Below are 20,628 nucleotides of genomic sequence, written 5' to 3' on the forward strand. Positions count from 1 at the left end.
AACTGGCCCTATCCACCCCCAGCACAATATCTCTCCAGTGGCTGTTGCTGGGGTCTGTCATGTTTCTTTTTAGATTGTGAGCCCTTTGGGGGACAGGGATCCATTTATTTATTCATTCATTCATTCATTCATTCATTCATTCTATTTAAAGTGCTTTGGAAACTTTTTTTGAAAAGTGGTATATAAATATTTGTTGCTGCTGCTGCTGCTGCTGCTGCTGCTGTTGCTTTGCATGCAGAAGATCTCAGCCTAGTTCATTCCCTGGCAGTATCTCCAGGTAGGGCTGGGAAAGACTCTGGCCTGAAACTTTGGAGAGCCACTGCCAGTCAGTGTAGACCAGGCCTGCTCAATTTAGCCCCCCCCCACTGTTTTTGGACTACAACTCCCATAATCCCCAGTCACAGTGGCCAATAGCCAGGGACGATGGGAATTTTAGGCCAACATCTGCAGGAGGGCCGAAGTTGAGCAGCCCCGGTGTACACAGTGCTGAGCTAGCTGGACCAATAGTCTGCTCAGTATAAGGCAGCTTCCTGTGTCCTGACATAATGGGCTGGATAAAGGAGAATATCTCTTTCAATCCAGCCTTGAGTAACTGTAGTACCTAGTGATTCTGATGGTTGCTATGGCCACCTCAGAAGAGCCGGTCCAGTCCTCTCGGTGAACCTGTCCTTTTAAAATTTCAATGGGACTACTTTGAGTAATTTTCCTCATCATGTCAGCTGCTCTGAAGAACTGCGATGACTGTGACTGATATGTATGTATGTATGTATGTATTTATTTATTTACAGATATACAGATTAAATTACCCATGAGCAGTCCCACTGCAATTAATGGGACAAGTTAGTCCCATTAATTTCAGTGGGACTATTCATAAGTAATTTAGTTGGCTGTCAGCCAGTATCACTGCTGCTTTTACCTGTAACATGCGGCCCAGACTTCAGTGAGTTGCTTTTGTGGCTTCTGCATAATGTCCAGAGTGGTTCAGTGGTGGATAGGTCTTTGTTGCCAGAAATCTGGGGTGTACACAAATACAAGTCCACGTGAAATATCCTCATCACCTTTTCTCAGCTTAACAGATTTCTTCTCTTATGTTGATTTTGTTCATCTCAAAGACGGAATTCATAAGCAGATCAGAATCATTTTAGAGCCTTTGTTGCCATGGCAACACTGCACCACAGTTATATGTCTTTCCTTTAAATCTTGATTCAGAGGTGACTGGTTATATTTATTCTTGTCCTTTGCAGAATCTCACAGCATGATGGAAAAACTCACGAGGTACAACAAAATGTTAGGTTAAAGCTTCCTAGCAGGAAAGTTGGGGCATGTGCTCTGGTTTCTGTGAGCAGCAAGTTAAATGTGCATGGGGTTAAATGTATTACTTTTGCCTCAGAAAACCTGAGTTCAAAGTCATATTAAACCAGTGGTTTTGAAAACGATATCCACTGGTTCCCCGGGGGCATTTCCTCCTGCCCTGCTCCCTCTCCCCCATTCTCCCAGCTATATTTCAAATACCTTACACAGTTCAGCAGAATTGACCCTCAAGTTTCAGACTTTATCAAAGTTTGCTAACATGAACCTTCCTGGGCTTCTTTAAAAAAGTGTTTGGAGCACATATAAAGGGTTCATTCAGATGAACGTCCTCGCCATGCAGTAAAGCGACATGCCAGGACATCCCTGGAGGATGCCTGACGAGCATGCTCTCAGTTGAGTTTATTATGCAAATTGCCTCCACAGACTGACCAGGGATCATCTTGCTCTGAGGGGAGGAGAGGAGAGGAGAGGAGAGACAGGCTGAAGAGCTGCCTCCATCCAGCTCCCATGTTCCATCTGATGTGCCCCCCTCCTCAGCTGCAACCTAAGAACCTTCTTGCTCTGAGGGGAAGAAACAGACAAGGCTGGGGAGTTGCCACCATTCAGCAATCATGGCAAACCGCAGCTAGAGTTTTTGCAGCTCGTGCTCCCACCACCCCTGCTGGCCGCCACAGACACCGGCTTCCCTCCTTCCCTCCCTTGTTGGCACCAGCAAAGAGTTGGCATACATGGGGCCTGCCTCAGAAGCTGCCCATCTGCCTCTCTTCTTCTGCGCGCATGCAAGAGAGAGCCAGGCTCCCCCGGCTCTGACTCCATGTATGCTGGCTCTTTGCACATGCTGATATGGTGTGTGGCCCTGGCCCCATTGGGTATCCCACCAGTGGGAGCCAGGGCAGCACATGTTGACTGACTATGGTTGCACAATAGTAGTTCTGCCCTTGTTCAGGGAGCTCAGGCGCTCTCTTGGGGTTTGACCCAGTGTCACAGCCTGGAGCTGGGTCCAGTGTTGGTCTTGCCTCCTCAGGCTCAGGCCGGGTGAGTGGGTGACAAAATGGCAAATGCAGTTCAATGTAAGCAAGTGTAAAGTGATGTGTATTGGGGCAAAAAAGCCCAGCTTCACATATATGCTGATTGGATCTAAGCTGTCGGTGACTGACCAGGAGAGAGATCTTAGGGTCATGGTGGACAGCTCATTGAAAGGGTTGACTCAATGCACGGCAACTGTGAAAAAGGCAAATTCCATGCTAGGGTTCATTAGGAAGGGGATTGAAAATAAAACTGCTAACATTATAATGTCCTTATACAAATCTCTGGTGCTGCCACATTTGGAGAACTGTATACAGTTCTGGTCACTGTAACTTAAGAAGGATATTGTAGAACTGGAAAAGATGCACAAGAGGGCAAACAAGACAATCAGGGGCCTGGAGCACCTTATTAGTCAAGGCTACAGCATCTGGGGCTCTTTACCTTGGAAAAGAGGCGACTATGGGGAGGCATGATAGAAGTGTATAAAATTATGCATGAAGTACAGAAAGTACACAGAGAGGAATTTTTCTCTATGTTGGTCAAAGACCGAAATAAAGACTATGCTATGAATTTTTCTCCCTCTCTCACAACCCTAGAACCAGGGGCCATCCCATGAAACTGAGAGTTGGGAAATTTAGGACTGACAAAAGGAAGTACTTTTTTCACACAGCGCATAATTAATCTATGGAATTATCTGGCATGGAATGTGCTGATATCCACTAGTTTGGCTGGCTTTAAAAGGGGCTTAGACAAATTCATGGAGGACAAGTCTATCAATGGCTGGTTTCAGGTCTATCAATGGCTAGCCTCAGAGGCATGATTCCTCTAAATACCAGTTGCAGGCGAGCAACAACAAGAAAGAGGCCATGCTCTCACCTCTTGTTTATGGGCTTTACAGAGGCATCTGGTGGGCCACAGAATGAAACAGGATGCTGGACTGGATGGGCCTTGGGCCTGATGCAGCAGGACTGTTCTTATGTTTTTATGTTCTTTTATGTTCTTATATGGTTAAGGTAGCATTTGTAACCACAACCCACCTCTGTAGAGATGGACCCATTTGGTTGGTCCACCTGAAAAGGTTATTGGATCCAATAGGGTTCCAAGAAGCCTTGGAAGGGTTTCGAGCTGGCTCTGCTGATGATTCTGTCAATGCTTTGGTGCAAACCTGGAATAACAAACTCACTAGGGTGGTAGACACAACTACTCCTAAATGTCCTCTTCGACCATAATTAGCCCTGTGGTATTTGGAAGAATTACGGGAGCTGAAGCAGCAAGGTAAATGACTAGAGCGCTAATGGAGAAAGACTCGACTGGAATCCGACAGGTTACAACAAAGAACATATCTAAAGATCTATGCTCTGGCTATACACACGACAAAGAAGCAATTATCTTCTGTCCATATTGCATCTGGAAGTTTACATCCAGCAGAGTTGTTTAGGGTCATGAGAGAGCTAATACAAGCTCCCTCCCCCTTGAATCCAAATTTAGAAGCATTGATTACCCACTGTGATGCTTTTAATGATTTTTTTTGCTTACAAAATCTCTCATATTCAGGCCGAAATGGATTCTACGATTAGAGCAGCATCTGTTATGGAATTGTCCAGCAATTCCTCTTATGTTGTCAGACTGGATCACTTTCAGTTTGTGACTCCTGAGGATGTGGACAAGCTGTTTTGTACTGTGCGTCCTACAACCTGCTCTCTTGACGCTTACCTAACTTGGCTTATTTTATCTAACATTCAGATTGTTGATAGGATGCCTCCTTGTCATAAGGAGGCTATCATTAGACCGTGCTTGAAAAAACCTATATAGGACCCCTCAGAGTTAGGCAACTATAAGCCCATCTTGAATTTTCCATGGTTGGCCAAGGTGATTGAGCGGGTGTTGGCCTCTTAGCTGAGACTGCCATGGCTGAGACTGCCATGGTCAGCCTGATGGATGATCTCCAATTAGGTATTGACAGAGGGAATGTGACTGCTGATCCTTTTGGATCTCTGGGTGTCTTTCAATACATTCAACCATGATATCCTTCTCAGTTGTCTGAGGGAGGTGGAATTAGGTGGCACTGTTCTTCAGTGCTTCGATTCCTATCTCTTGGGTAGATTTCAGATAGTTCAACTTGGAGACTGTTGCTCTGCAAAGTGAGAATTACTGTGTGATGTTTCACAAGGCTCCATATGGTCTCCAATGCTTTTTAACATCTACATGAAACCTCTGGGAGAGATCATCAGGAGATTTGGTGCGGGGTGTTATCTATATGCTGATGACAACCAAATCTATTTCTCCATATCAGCTTCATCAGGAAATGACATAACTTCTCTAAAAGTCCACCTGGAGGTGGTATGCTCTGCATGAGGGATATAAAACTGAGGTTGAATCCAAATAAGATGGAGGTACTGATTGTGGGGGGTCAAGACCTGAGAAATTGTTTAGATGGATTGTTTGGATCGGTTTCAGTTTGTGACTGCTGAGGATGTGGACAAGCTGCTTGGAGTGGTGAGGCCTACCACTTGTTCTCTTGACCCTTGTCCAACATGGCTTGTTCTATTTAGAAGGAAGGCTGTTGTAGATAGCCTGGTGGAAATCATAAATGCTTCTCTGAGGGAGGGCAGAATGCCTCCTTGTCATAAGGAGGCAATCATTAGACCTCTTCTAAAGAAGCCTGCATTATATCCTTCAGAGTTCAGCAATATTAGGCCTGTTTCCATCCTCCCATGGCTGGGCAAGGTAATTGAGAGGGTGGTGGCCTCTCAGCTCCAGGCGGTCTTGGAGGAAACTGATTATCTAGACCCATTTCAAACTGGGTTTTGGGTGGGTATCTCGGCAGCTTTCGATACTATTGACCATAGTATCCTTCTAGAACATCTGAGGGTGTTGGAGGATGGGAGGGACTGTTTTACAGTGGTTCCGCTCCTACAGATTCAAGATGGTGTTGATTGGAGACTGCTGCTCTTCAAAATCTGAGCTTAAGTATGGTGTCCCTCAAGGTTTCGTACTTTCTCCAATGCTTTTTAACATCTACATGAAATCGCTGGGAGAGATCATCAGGGGATTTGGAGTGGGGTGTTACCAGTACGCTGATGACACCCAGATCTGCTTCTCCATGTCAACTTCTTCAGGAGCTGGCATATCCTCCCTAAATGCTTGCCTGGAAGCAGTAATGGGCTGGATGAGGGAGAATAAACTGAAGCTGAATCCAGATAAGACAGAGGTACTTATTGTGCAGGGTCAGAACACTAGAGACGATCTTGATCTACCTGTTCTAGATGGGGTTACACTTCCCCAAAAGGAACAGGTTCGCAGTCTGGGAGTACTTCTGGATTCACACCTCTCCCTGGTTTCTCAGGTGGAGGCGGTGGCCAGGAGTGCTTTCCATCAGCTCCAGCTGATACGCCAGTTGTGCCTGTTTCTCAAGATCAATGACCTCAAAACAGTGGTACATCTGTTGGTAACCTCCAGACTTGACTTCTGCAATGCGATGTACATGGTGCTGCCCTTGTATATAGTCCGGAAACTTTGGCTGGTTCGGCATGCGGCAGCCAGGTTGGTCTCTGGGTCATCTCGGAGAGACCATGTTACTCCTTTACTGATGGAGCTACACTGGCTGCCAATATGTTACCAGACAAAATACAAAGTGCTAGTTATAACTTATAAAGCCCTAAACGGCTTAGGCCCTGGGTATTTAAGAGAGCGTCTTCTACACTATGAGCCACACCGCCCATTGAGGTCATCTGAGGAGGTCCGTCTCCAGTTACCGCCAAATCATTTGGTGGCTACAGAGAGATGGGCCTTCTTGGTCGCTGCCCTGAGACTGGGGAATGCACTCCCTGCTGAGATACTATCCTCCCCATCTCTGGCAATTTTTAAAAAACACCTGAAAACCCATCTTTTCACCCAAGCTTTCTCAGCTTTTTAAAAATTGTCTGTTTTAATATTATGGTTGATTTTAAACAGTTGATTTGTTTTAACTTTCATATGTGTTTTAATTGTTTTATGTTAACTGCCCAGAGACGAAAGTTTGGGCAGTATATAAGTTTTTAAAAATAAAACAAACAAACAAACAAACAAAATCTACCTGTCCTGGAAGGGTTTACACTCCCCCTGAAAGATCACTACGTAGCTTGAGAGTGTTCCTGCATCCAAAACTCTCTCTGTTTTCTCAGGCCGAGGCAGTGGCCAAGAATGCTTTTTATCAGCTTCGGCTGATATGTCAACCATGCCTATTTCCCGAGTTAAACTACCTTTAAAAAGGGACCTCTATATGCTGGTGACCTCCCAGCTTGACTTCTGTAATGCACTCTGTGTGGGATTGCCTTTGTACATGATTTGGAAACTACAACTGGTACAGAGTGCAGCAGCCACGTTGGTCTCTGGGACAACCTGAAGGGACCATATAGCACCAATTCTGAAAGAAGTGCACTGGCTGCCGATCTGTTTCCATGTGAAATACAGAGTGCTGGTCATTACCTATAAAACCCTGAAAAGCTTGTGCCCAGGGTATTTAAGAGAGTGCCTTGTTTGTCACGAACCCTGCCGCCTATTAAGATAATTTAGTGAGGTCAGGTTACGGTTGCCTCTGGCTCGTCTGGAAGCCTTCTCTGTGGCTGTCCCAGGGCTTTAGAATGCACTCTGTGTCAAAATAAGAGTTTCTCGCTCTCAGATTGCTTTTAAAATGACTCTTAAGACACACCCATTTTCTTAGGCTTTCAATTAAAATTAATTTTAACTGTTTAATTGTTTTTAACCTGTGATATTATTTTAATGGTTTCACTCTGTAATTGTTTTTATTCTGTGGAAGTGTTTTAATTGTTTGTTTTTATTTTTATATTGTAATTTTATTATGTACGCCACCTAGAAATGTATGTATCAGGTGGTATATAAATATAAGAGATAGATACATAAATACACTAAATGCAAGAATTGATTTATTTAACAGTGCTCTTGTGCAAATGCATAAATGTTGTGTTGCAACCTGCACATAGCACACAGTATGTCAGCCACTAGCCAGGATGGGGTCATGCCCATTTATATTCAGGGAAATCCAGGGCAGGGGTGGGTAACACATCCCTTTAAAAGTGAGGAATTACATGCTCCATCAGCAGAATCATTTTCCTGAAAGTAACAGGAAGGATGGCCCAGTTGGGTTGTCAACCAATTGAAGATGTTTGATCGATTATCTCTCTGAACATGATTCAGCTCAGAAAAGATGCTGTGGGGAGCCTGAAGGAAAGGGAAGGTTTGTCTGAGATGTGGAGCGGCTACCTCAACCCACCCAAAGTGGAATATTCAGTGGGAAATTGGAAGTTGCTCACAGAGGCAACCTGAAACAAACTCCTGCATTGTATCTCAAAATATTGGGACATAATTTGCAATTTTCTACACAAATGCTACCATGTTAGATAGAAAGGCTGCTTTTGAAATTTCATTTTTGTTAAATTTGGAAAGAGGAAGAGAAGGGTTCCATCTCTTTGTCACAGTCTAGTGTGACCAAACACTGAAGCAGGAGGTTATGCTAATGAAGAAATAGAAAGCTCCATTCTCAGTGGCTCCCACTATGCTCTATTGAGAATAGGATATAGGCTGCAATTTTGCCTTATGTCTTTCGCAGTGGTGGCCAAGCTTTGACAAGTGGGAACCTTGTCATGTTGGTCTTAGCCCTTGCCCCCTATCTGCTCCCCGTAGTTAAGGGAGAGAGGACAGGAAATATCTTTGCCCTGTTGCTTCTCCTTTCAGAGGTATCAGATATTCTGTCTTCACACTCTTATCAAATTCTGCACAGCCTTCCACCAGAACAGAGGAGCTGCACTGTAAATTAAATTGGCAATTTCTCTCAAATTCTTAGCAGCTGGGCCTATCAGCAGTCCAGGAATAACTGGATGAAAGTTGCTCAGAAATCTGCAGATGATTAATTAGGGGCCCCATTTATTTGGGATGTGAGATCCTATTCCACAGGAGTTCTCAACCTCGGGTCGCCAAATGTTGTTTACTTATCTATCAGATTTGTTCACCGCCCCAAATCTTATGTCTCTGGGCATTTTACAGCATACAAGTTGAAACACAGAAAATAAAAACCCAGCCGTAATGGCCAGAGGATAATGGGAGTTGTAGTCCAACAACATTTGGGGACCCAAGGTTGAGAACCTTGGCTCTAAAATTTAAAGCAGGACCTTGTTACTGAGACTTTGAAATACTCTTCCCAAGGAGAAATCCATGTGCATTAGTCATATGGGTCTTCCATTCACAATGGCAGCATTTCATAAAGCTGAGAAAAAAACATCAGGAGAATGTCAGCACCTTCACGTCCTGATTATAGACTTTGCAGGGGTGCCAGGCTGACCTCTGTTGGGAACAAATGCTGGCCAGATGGACCTCAAGGCAGTTCTTTTCTTCCTGGACAGAAACTAGCATTACAGCAGGCCACTAAAGGAGGGGGTGCACAAGCCCCCCTCTATCCCGAACAATTAACTGCCAGCAATTCTTAGTGGCATAACCACCACTCCTCCACCTTCCTCTCTTGCTCTAGAATGGCAACTGGGGAGTGAGGGCAGTGTAATTCTTAGAGGGCAGGATTCGGCCCTGGGGGTCCTCTAGCTGCTCTGATGTTTCTAACATACTCATTTGTCTGACAAGCATGGGGGCGGGCAGGGGGAGGTTTGCATTGCAATGCTCTGATTCAAGGGTTCTCAACCTGTGGTGCTCCAGATGTTGCTGAACTACAACTCCCATAATCCCCAGCTGTAGCTGGGGTACATCTGGAGCACCACAGGTTGGGAACTCCTGCTCTGATTAATCTGTTCATGGAGTAAGCCACTGATTAACTTTTGACCCTTATCAAAAGTTAGTGCTTTTGATTCTTATCATTCAGTGCTTTTGACCCTTATCAGAACCAGTTTTAAACAACAGGCTGTCTTTAGGTGACTTGCTGGAGGGGAAAAATATACCATGCCAGACTTTATATTTGTTCAGTGGTTACAGTTCAAACAGGGCTTGTCGAATTTTGGCTGAGGTTTTATTCCCAGATATTTCTGTGGGGAGTGGGCAGTGATTGTTTTGTACATAAGCAGCATCCTTTGGGTACCAGAACAGGCACCACCAAAAGTGAGTGCCTGGGTAGAAAATGAGAGGGAGAGAGAGAGTTAATTACATTTTAATTATGAAAAATTATCTTACATGAACTCTAATTTCTGGCAGTAACCACACGGTGGCAATCATGTTCTTTGCTATCAAATTAATGATGGATGGATCACAAGGTCACTTTGTGAGCAGATAAATAGTCACACAGATCCTACAAATGGAATTCTCTCTTTTTATTCTGATTTCTCTTATTAGCGGTGATGAATCACAGAATGTATCCTGACATCCTGCCCCACCTGATTTCTGCTACTGGGAATCTGATTCCATAACTTCATTCCATTAGCCCACCATGACACAATTTCTGCCTGAGTCTCTGAAAAAGATCCTATTGAAAGTTTTCCTGTGATGTCATGTTAGCATTCATTTCAGCGAAGCGCATCGTTCAAGATTTGCTGGGATCCCTTTCGTGAAATAACAAGATATCTGATGGACTGGCAACAGGTAAACACGAAAACCTACATATCAAGTAGCAAAATTCACCCCTGTGGTTTCACAGCAGCATCACTGGGCTTGTCCTTGAGACATTGAAGGCAGCTATTTAATATTTAACTATCTCTTTGATCGTTTCCTTAAAATTTATTTACCCAGGAAAGAGACAGCATCTGGCTTGGAAGGAGGGATCAGCGTTTCTCATGCTACCTTTTAACTTGTTCCTACGGCAAGATGGATGGGGGCACAAGAAGGTCAGATGATCCATCCCACTTTTAAGCTTCTCGCAGTAGGAACTCTCTGCAGAATTGGATTCACCTCCTTACTCTCACACTGGCCAAAACAGAAGGGGAAGCTCTACTAAGCCCTGAGCTGAACTAAGGCAGCAGCCTGTGCAATGGTCGATTCACATTTTTCAGTCCATATCTTTTTAGTCTGCTTTCTTCATGGAAATTAGTCCTATGAGATCATCTTGCTCTCTCTGTGTGTGTGTGTGTGTGTGTGTGTGTGTGTGTGTGTGTGTCTCCTCCTTACAACTTCACAATGCCTGGCTTGATTTGCACCAAATTTGGTACAGTTGTAGTGCCATATAGGGATACCACAACAGCATATTTTGTGATGATGTCATCCACCCCAATTCAAGATGGTGAATCCGTGAACTTTTGAGGTAGAAGTGGGCTAACTTGTGAACTGTCTGACTGATTGGCACGAAACTAGGTATACAGGTTAAGATTATAGAGGACCTTAAACCCTAATATCTCATAAATGAATTCCAGGACCCATTTCAAGATGGTGGCTTTGTGTCTCTTTCCCCCAGTAGCTTTGCAATGCCTGTACAAGTTTGGATCAAATTTAGTACAGTTGTAGTGCCCCATAGGGACATTTCAAAGTTGTGTTTTAGAATGACATCCTTCTCTCATTGCCATCCCCCACCTATGCGCGGTACACCCTGTTCTTACATATGAGGCTATGGTGACATTGAGGCGGGTCTCATGATCAGTGAGACCCACTTTTGCTGATACTGCGGGGAGAGCGGCCTAAGCCCGCTCTCTCTGCAGATGATCGCTGCAGGAGCCCTGGGCAGCCATATCAGCCGCCCACATGATTGCTGGCTGTGTAATGGAGCCAGCAGGGGCTGGGGTGGGTGGGGGCCGATCGGTCCCTGCAAGCTCCAGCATGCCCTGCAGAAGTACACAGGGCATTCTGGTGAGACCCCTGGAGCCAGGAGGCAGCTTTTCGCCTCCCCTCTGGGGGTCTCCTCATGAGTAGCCATGGCGTGGAGCCATGCCGTGGCTATTCATGATCAGAAAGCCCAGGTTTGCGGAGCGCTCACTCCACAAACCCGGGCTTTAGGGAGGGCTACTTGAGCGGGTTACCCACTCGTAAACCACCGGGCTCGCTTGCGATCAACAAAAATCGATCAACAAAAATCGGGCTAGGCTCTCCTAGCCCAATTTTTGTTGATCGTGAGAATAGCCCCATTGTTTTACTGTATCCTGCATATTGCATCTGGTGTTTAACAACAAAAAGTGCATGAGTTTGAAGATGGTAATTATCAATTAAAATTAGAGTGAAAGGAAAGTAAGCAGTTTTGTTCTTAGCAGAATTTCTTGTTTAGTATTACACCAAATTTTCTCTACTTCTCTACTTTCAATTCCCCCCTCCCCCGCTTTGCCACTGCCTGAATTTCCTTCCTCTTCCTCATTTATTTCCTCTGTGTTGAATATTTAGATTGTAAACTATGAGGGGCAGGGATCTAGCTATTTTAGCTATTTAATAGCTAAAATTGTAAGCTATTAAAATTGTAATAGCTTACAATAGGGAGGGTTCACATGTACAGCACAACCTGCAGTTTGTGGGAGCTTCCACAGCCCTGGGAGGGGATGGTCTCCCCTCCATCATGTTTGATTCCCTTCCAGGTTCTGATATGCCAAAATTGGTTGTGCCATCCAAATTTCACCATACCCTGCCATATTTCCATCAGGGGAACCCAACATCTGTCACAGCCAATCCTGACATATCGGAATGTGGAACAAAATTTGTTATTGTTGCTGTTAATTAATTATTATTATTGCATCCTATTTATGGAATAGTCTCCCAGGTGAGGTTAGCTTGACTTCATCATTTTGTTCTTTTACACACCAGGTAAAAATCTTTTTGTTCACCCAGGCCTTTTAAATTCGAATTTTCAGATTTGATCTGATTTTTAACTAATTTTAAAATGAGTTTTTAAGCTGCTTTGTATTGTATTTTGTATTTTCATCTTTTTGTGTCTGTTATGATTTAATGCATTATGTGTTTTTATTGTATGTTTTAATCCTCAGTTGTGAGCCACCCAGAGAACAATTTGTTATGGGGCAGCTAACAAATAAAGTTTTTTAAAATCATCATCATGATCATCATCATCATCATCATCATTTCTTGTTTACACAATCAGACAGGTGTTATTGATTGGTTTGTTTTATCCAGACATTTTATTATAAATATTGTTATTATTATAGATATCGTTGGAAAATATAGGCTGTTCCCAGTAAAGTTGTTTCTTGTATTTGGCTGATGGTGATTTCTGTGGCTCCTATGGTACCTAGGTGCTCTTCAAGTTGTTTTGGAATTGTACCTAGGGTGCCAATTACCACTGGGATTATTTTGGTCTTCTTCTGCCACAGCCTTTCAATTTCAATTTGTAGATCTTTGTATTTTGTTATTTTTTCTGGTTAAGTGACGTTTCTTCCAGTAATGTCTCCTGCAGTCTCCAGCCCTGGTTGCTCAACTGAAGATCCTGAGTCTTGTAGCCCACTTGCCACCAGATGTCCAGGGACTATAGCATCTGGCACAGTCCTTGTTGACCCGAGCAATGACCAATCCGGTATAGATTTATTAAAGTTATGTCTCACCATATTGTTGATGGGAGAGGCACGCTTCGTCTGGCTCCTCTGATGAGACCTGTCCAGTATGGTTGGACCTCTGGCACAGCTCTCACCTTCCTCAGAGCACGCAAGCCCCACAACCATGCTAAGGTAGCACCTCTCTGGGGGATGATGATGATGATGATGATGATGATGATGATTCAACTTTATTTGTTAGTGGCCCTATAACCACTTGTTCTCTGGGCGGCTCACAACTGAGAATTAAAACATACAATAAAAACACGTAACACATTAAATCATAAGGGACCAAAAGGGGGAGGGGAAATTCAATGCAATACAAATTACAAAATCAATACAAAACAATTTAAAATCTGTTTTAAAACCAGTTTAAAAATCAAATTTAATAATCAAGACCTGACTGAACAGAAAAGTCTTTACCTGGCATCTAAAAGAACAGAGTGATGAGGCCAGGGGAGGCTATTCCACAAATGGGGTGCAACCACCGAAAAGGCCCTCTCCCTGTTAGCCACCTGCCTCACCTCGTTTGGCAGGGGCACCCTAAGGAGATCCTCCGAAGAAGACCTTAACAACTGGGTTGGGACATATGGGGCAAAGTGCTCTCTCAGCTAACCTGGCCCCAGGCCATGTAGAGACTTGCATGGGGATTGAGGTGGCAGAGTGCAGTCCTGGGGCTGCGAGAGCTCCCAGAAACCTTAGGTGCCGCTGTAAGAGTCACCTTAATCTTCTATTAGCCCTTTCCTGAGGTTCTCAAAAATCACTGGCAGACTAAGTAAACGTAGTCCTATTGGAATTAAGTAGTCCTTTAGAGGAACTCCTGAATAGGTACTATTGTGTAACTTTGTCCAGATGTCAGCCATGGAGGCCATTCGCACAAGTGAAAACTGTGTCCTACCCAGGTCTGGGAGCTGTGTGTGCTTCCAATTTTCGGTTGTGTGGGTGCAAACAATGAGGTAGGAGGAGTGAGAAGTGGTTGCATTGAAGCAAGGTAGGAGGACAATCTGGGTAGTTGGGTATACATAATGATGCTTTGTCTACGGCAGCTGCCGAACACTACAATCCTTTGCATGTTTATGCCAGAGTAGGTCTTACTAATAAGGAGGGAAGTAATGGAAAGATCCATATACAAGCATTTCAGCAGACCCTTGGCAAATGTCTGTTTATGGGCCTTCCCTGGTTGGGTTCCTAAAGAGCTGCCACCACCACCACCACCACCACCACACAAAGGCTATGACACAGAAGTGGTTTCAAGGATCCACAGCTGGTTCTTCTAAAAGTGGAGAGGGGGACTCATCCACTGCCAATGCCCCTAATGCTGACTGCAACCTCTTAGAAGCTACACATTCAACTTTCATTCCCACGAACTCCATGCTATTGGGAGCACTGATTATCCAGTACATAGATATTTCCTCTTGCTCACAAACACCAAATGTTAGACAGCCAGAGGCCACGGCCAATGTGGGTAGCCCTGCTCCCTGTATTCAGAGAATGCGGGAAGACTAACATATGAAGAAGGCTTCATATGCCGGCTTAGGCCCTGGGTATTTAAGAGAACGTCTTCTTCGCTATGTGCCCCACCGCCCATTGAGGTCACTTGAGGAGGTCTGTCTCCAGTTGCCACCAACTCGTTTGGTGGCTACACAGAGACGGGCCTTCTGAGCTGCTGCCCCAAGATTGTGGAATGCGCTCCCTACTAAGATACGAGCCTCTCCATCTCTGGCAATTTTTAAGGAACTTCTGAAAACACATCTCTCCAACCAAGCTTTCTCAGCTTTTTAAAACTTGTTTTTAAATTCTTTTGGCTATTTAATTGGTGTTTTATGATGCTTTAATTGTTAATTATTATTTTATGCAGTTTATCATTTTTGTTTTAATTGTTAATTGATTTTAATGGTGTTTTAATGTAAACCGCCCTGAGACTTTTGGAAGGGCGGCATAAATTTTTTAATAATAAATAAATAAATAAATAAATAATATGCAGGGGAAACAGTGCAGTCACAAAAAGGGCTGGGCATCGACATTTGAAGGAAGTTCCTCCCTTGAGTTTCAGAAGCGAAGCAGCAAAGGTAATCTCTTGTTCCTTTGTTTCTGACAGCAGGATTGCTGAGACTACAAAGCTTGTCTTGTGGTAAAGTGCTTAGCCACGGGCAACAAGGGTCACAGTGCTTTTCACATAGCTTAGATGTGCCACAAGAGCGATAATAAGATTAGCTCCAAGAAACTAAAACATTTGACCTCTATCTTTGCTACAAGACTTTATGCACCAGGGAATTGTTAATGGTATGTCTAAATCCGCTAGTCTTTAAAAGATTAAGTGCCAGAGGAAGTTGTGTTTCCTTCTCCAAGGCCAGCATTTGCCCCAGGGCAACTGTGGAAAGGAGCCTCTTCCAGCAAGATGTTTTGTGCTCAGAGAATGGCTATTTTTGGCACCCACATCTGGAAACATTCTGTGGCAATTACATTTACAAGTCATTACTTGTACCTTTCAAGGAGCTGAATGCAGGAGTAGGCACTAACCAGGAGCACCCCAAGGTATGTCAGCACCTGAGGGGAGTCACCAAATGTCACTTTGCCCCATGGTCCTGGTGGGGGCCAGCCCCCTTTCAAAACCAATCCTTGCGAGCTTTGAAAGAAGTGTGGTAGGCAGGGAGAAAGGATGGTTTACAGAAGCCTCCACTTATCTCCTTGTATGTCTTGTGAGCTCTGCAAAGAGTGGAGAGCTTGTTAGGGTCAGTCATCCTGAAGAGCTGCTCTGATGGCTGTGACAGGGGGCACCTTGCCACCTTGCTGGAGTTCCAATATACCTGCCACCTGTGTTGACTGCCTCACCTTGCCTCATGGAAGGACAGCCCCTAGAGCTAACAAGGATCCCGCTCACTGATCCATCTGGGTAAAATAAGATTTTCTGTGTAGTGTGTCCATCCCAGGAGAGGAATCTGGCATGAAGTTTCTTTTCTGGGCTCAGGGCCAGCATAAGGGGCCCATGGACAACTTTGCTTAATGATAGCTGTTGCTATCACCGGCCAACTGCCAAGAGCCCAGGGTCCTTGGAACAGGGCTTCACAGACCCTAGGTTCCAGGGAGGCATGGCACTTAGAAATTTAAGTGGAGTGCCTAGACTGAGATATTAAGAGGTTATTTATTAGAGAGCGTCTTCTTCGCTATGAGCCCCACTGGCCGTTGAGGTCACTTGAGGAGGTCCGTCTCCAGTTGCCACCAACTCGTTTGGTGGCTACACAGAGACGGGCCTTCTCGGCTGCTGCCCCGAGATTGTGGAATGCGCTCCCTGCTGAAATACGATCCTCCCCATCTCTCGCAATTTTCAGAAAACACCTGAAAACACACCTCTTCAACCAGGCTTTCTCAGCTTTTTAAAACTTGTTTTTAAATAGTTCTGAATATTTAATTGTTGTTTTATGATGTTTTTAATTGTTAATTATTGTTTTATGTTTTATAATTTTTGTTTTAACGATTAATTGATTTTAATGGTGTTTTAATGTAAACCACCCTGAGCCTTTTGGAAGGGCGGTATAAAAGTTTTAATAATAAATAAATAAATAAATAAATAAATAAATAATAATAATAATAATAATAATAATAATAATAATAATAATAATAATAATAATAAAATCTTTACTGTACTTAGCCGAATATCTTTACTGTACTTAGCCGAATCCAAGAGAGTCCAGCCCCCCCCATTAAATATAGAGTGGTCATCTTGAATTCAGAGTCCTCTTTCTTTGGGGTAAATACAGGCATAACCTGTATTTAACCTCTGTCTTTTAAGCCATCGTCTTAAATTCAGAGTTGCCTTCTATTTGGGTAAATCCAGTATTTATCCCAGGCAGCCCTGTTTCTCTTCTAAGTATGTTAGTTGTAAAGGGGATAAATAGAAGCACATTTACTCTCTCCTCACAAGGTCCGTCATTAAGTCTGGGGATTTTGTCCAGTGTTCATTGTGTGGCTCCTACATTTTTGGACTGGCTCCTAGATCCAAAGGAAATTTGTCAAGGTCTGCAAGAAAGATTGTACTGTTAGGCAGCTGCTGACGGAGACACACAAGAGACTCAAGTTAGCCACAAGAGACTTAAGTTAGTCAGGTAGGACTACCATAATAAATGAACTCATGAGTGCAAAACATTACATGAGAATTTGAGGTAATTAAGAACACGAAACCTTTAAAGCCCTTAACAGTTTTGCCTCTGGATACCTGTGGGTCCGCCTGTTCCCAAGGGTTTCTGCCTGCTTGATGAGGTCATCTGAGGGGGCTCTGTTCCAGATGCTGACAATGAGGGAGGCTCGGCTGTCGTGATCGTGGGACAGGGCCTTCTCTGTTGCTGCCCCCAGACTCTAGAATGCTCTCCCTGTGGGAATCTGCTCCTCAGTTTCCATCACATTTCTTAGAGAGCAAGTGAAATCTTAGCTTTTTACTCAGGCTTTTATAGGAGTTTTGCTCTTGTTGTAGCTGCTGTTTTTTAGGGTTATATTTTGTGTGTTTTAAAATACTTTTAATTAGATTTAGATTTTTGTATTCAAATTTAATGTTTTCATTGTGTAACTTTTATAGTCATATATTGTTTTAAAGGTTTTGTAAATCATTTTAGGATTGTTCTAATGAAAGGTGGTATATAAATTTAACAACAAATACAAACCAGAAAAGAGTCCTGCTGGTTCACATCAAAGATCCATAACATTCAGCATGTTGTTACCCACAGTGGCCAATCAGATGCTTCCAGGAAGTCCATAAGCAGGGTATTAAGCCATCTTGTGGCTGTTGCTTCACCTGATGTTCAGAGGTATACTGCCTCTAAACCTGGAAGTTCCACATAGCCACTGTCAAGGTTCTGAGCCACTGCCCCGTGACAGGGAAGTTGCCTAAAGCTCCAGAAGGTGTGACATGCTGAAGCCAAGTCTTGTCCTAAGACAGGCTCACTGCACGTTTCTAGGGAGAGGGAGGAGCAGTCATGCCCCTCTGGCAACACAACAAGAAGTCAGGGCAGGGAAAATATAGGAACTGGGTTCACACAATCACAAGGATTTTAGTCAAAATATTGATCAGGATTAGTGAGCCCTGTGGAGCTGATTGCCCACTTCTGAACCCAGAATTTCAGGACGATCTGGGTCAAACCACTACTAATCAGTGAGGCTATTCACACAATGAGGCTAGCCCAATTTTGCCCCATCGCACAATGAGGCTAGCCCGATTTCGCCCCATCGTGTGAACCACCGGGCTTGGCTGTGAGCCCGCTGGTTCCTAGGTAGGTAACCCACCTAAGTACTCCTGCCCTAAAACCAGGTTTGTGGAGCGAGCGCTCCGCAAACTTGGTTTTACAGATCGTGAGTAGCCTCAGAGCAGCTCCGCACCGCGGCTCATGAGTAGACCCCTGGAGGGGAGGCGAAAAGCCGCCTCCCAGCTCCGGGGGTCTCCCCAGTATGCCCTGTGCATACAACAACTTGCACAGGGCATAATGGAGCTTCCGGGGGCCAACGTCAACGCCGGCAATCGCGTGGGCGGCCAATCCGGCTGCCCAGGGCTCCCTCCCTACTTGTGTGCGGGGAGAGAAGGCTTAGCCCGCTCTAAACTGGGTCTCACTGATCGTGAGACCCAGCTCAGTGTTTTACCGAGGTAGACAACCAGGATCAATCCTGGTTATCTAATACAGTGGTCCCTCTACTTACGAAATTAATCCGTTCCGAATGCACATTTGTAAGTCGAAAAATTCGTAAGTCGAAAAGCGGTTTCCCATAGGAATGCATTGGGAATGGATTAATGCGTTCCGGAGCCTAGAAAAAAGACCCAGACCCCCAGTAAGGCTTGCAAACTGCACAGGAACATTTCTTTTCAAGAATAAACAGGCAGTAAACAGGCAGGCAAGTCAAGGAAACTGCATGTAAAATTTGTAAGTCGAGGAAACCCCATCTAAAAATTTGTAAGTCGAGGAAACCCCATCTAAAAATTTGTAAGTCGAAAAAACCGCATCTAAAACCGGATCTAAAACTGCCGTTTGTAACTCGAAAAATACTTATGTCGAGTAGTTTGTAAGTCGAGGGACCACTGTATGGTTAAATGTCAGTTAACTGGAGAGGTTTGACCAAGACTGTCCTGAAATTCTGGGTTCTCATAACCCTCTCCACAGGGCTCACTAATCCTAATTAACTTTTTAACCAGCATCTTTGTGGCTGTGTGAACCCAGCAAAGGAAAGCTGCAGCCAGTAAGAGATCTCACAAGGCCCAGAAACCAAGGCTATTCACATGACCAGGTGGGTGGCTGGGGGTGAAGGCAGGGATGAACCTACCTTCCCCCCAGAAAATGGTGTGCAACAACAACAACAACAACAACAAATATAATATTCAATGCACTGCTGCATTCTCACATGATCCATGCTGCTCCCAGCCAAGCAGCTCAGTGGAGGCCAGGAAAACAAGTCCTGGCCTCCAGGAATCCCATAATGCATTGCACAATGAGTGTGGTGCATTGGGGGATTCCTCCAGTAGTCAGGCACTCTAGGCACCCAACTTTGCGTGCAGTCCAAGCCCCCACATGACCCTAGTGCTGGACCTAAGGGTCAGCTGTACCCTTAATGTCGGGTTGGGCGGGAGGGCAGCACTGGGATTGGTATTAGCTTAATTAGGCTGCTTGTGTGAATAGGTTTACCAGCTTGCCGGAGGCAGGGAGCCTCCTGTGAGATCTTCAGAGCTGCACTGGGTTATTTAGAGGGGAGGGAGAGAGCACTGAGGAGGAGAGTGACGTGGCCAGGACAGCTTTTGTTCCTGGGGAGGAGCAGGGCTACAGGGGCTAAAACATCTCGAGGGGTAGAACGTGGGTGAATGGGAACCCCCTCGGTCTCCTTCGTACTGTGGTTCTGGGAAAAGACAGCAAGACGACTCCTCCAAGTGCCCATCATGATTAATAATGATATGCCTAATCCTCTTTCCTTTTGAAGGCTTTGTGGACATTCATTCCAGCTCTCATCCCTGCTTATGCATTTTTGTGGAGAACAAATTGATATTCACAAACTGCTGCTGCTGAAACATGGGAAGAAAGGTTTCCTGAGAGCGGTGCTTCTCTCCGCCGCCAAAAAAGCCGTTTCATATATAGTAGGAGCAACAGCTGAGGTACAGAGAATGTTTCTACAAAGGCTGCCATTTCTCTGGGCATACCTTCTCATGTGGAGTGCTCTCGACTTTGTTTGAAAGCAGTCTCTCTCATCTTTACGGTTCCTGTTACCACTGAAAGAAAACAGCACGAGGCCTGAAGCCCTGATGTACTTTGGCTGGCTCAGATGGGTATTTGTTCACAATTATGATCAGGGCCAGAAGATGGGCTTGTGTATGGTTGGTTTTTAAAAAAAAAAAAAAAATTTTAACTTCTTAGTAGGAGCAGTATTTTCCCCTGATGTTTCCCTAAAGATATTAATAACAAAACTATTTTCTCCCTGGGTGCCTTAAATCTGCTTGAGTAGCACTGGAGCATAATTGGATGCCTCACTGTCTCCACGACTCTATAAATCCTAAATGTACAAAGGACAATCACCCACACATTCCTTTGCTATTATTCACACACGCAGGGTCTGTGTTTACAGGTTGTAATGACAAGGTATAGTGTCACGTTGGCATGAATGCTCCATGTTACAGGTAATGTTGCCGTGACTTGTTTCAGATTCAGAGACAAGTGGCAGGCAAGGGTTGTTGTTGTTGTTGTTGTTGTTGTTGTTGTTGTTGTTGTCTTTCTAGTCCTGAGGGAACCTCAGTAGTCAAGCACATCTCTCATAGAAAAACCAGAGGCACATAGGCATAGAGAATAAGAAGCGGCCTTATACTGAGTCAGACCATTGGTCCGTC

The 20,628-nt window shown here is 44.5% G+C and overlaps 1 long non-coding RNA gene across 3 annotated transcripts; it reads left to right on the forward strand.

Annotated features, from left to right (window-relative positions):
* The first annotated feature begins 514 nt into the window (after window positions 1–514).
* LOC128340449 (uncharacterized) lies at window positions 515–20,041 on the forward strand. 3 transcript variants are annotated; one of them, XR_008313726.1, is made up of 4 exons: window positions 515–754; window positions 9,667–9,912; window positions 10,060–10,154; window positions 19,731–20,041. It is a non-coding gene; the product is annotated as an uncharacterized LOC128340449 (long non-coding RNA). The 3 variants fall into 3 exon arrangements; XR_008313724.1 differs by lacking the exon at window positions 19,731–20,041 and having other exon boundaries at window positions 10,060–10,970; XR_008313725.1 differs by lacking the exons at window positions 515–754; window positions 19,731–20,041 and adding an exon at window positions 1,193–1,275 and having other exon boundaries at window positions 10,060–10,970.
* The last annotated feature ends 587 nt before the right edge of the window (window positions 20,042–20,628 follow it).

This window comes from Hemicordylus capensis, chromosome 1 (assembly GCF_027244095.1).
Source record: "Hemicordylus capensis ecotype Gifberg chromosome 1, rHemCap1.1.pri, whole genome shotgun sequence".
Taxonomy (NCBI): Eukaryota; Metazoa; Chordata; class Lepidosauria; order Squamata; family Cordylidae; genus Hemicordylus; species Hemicordylus capensis.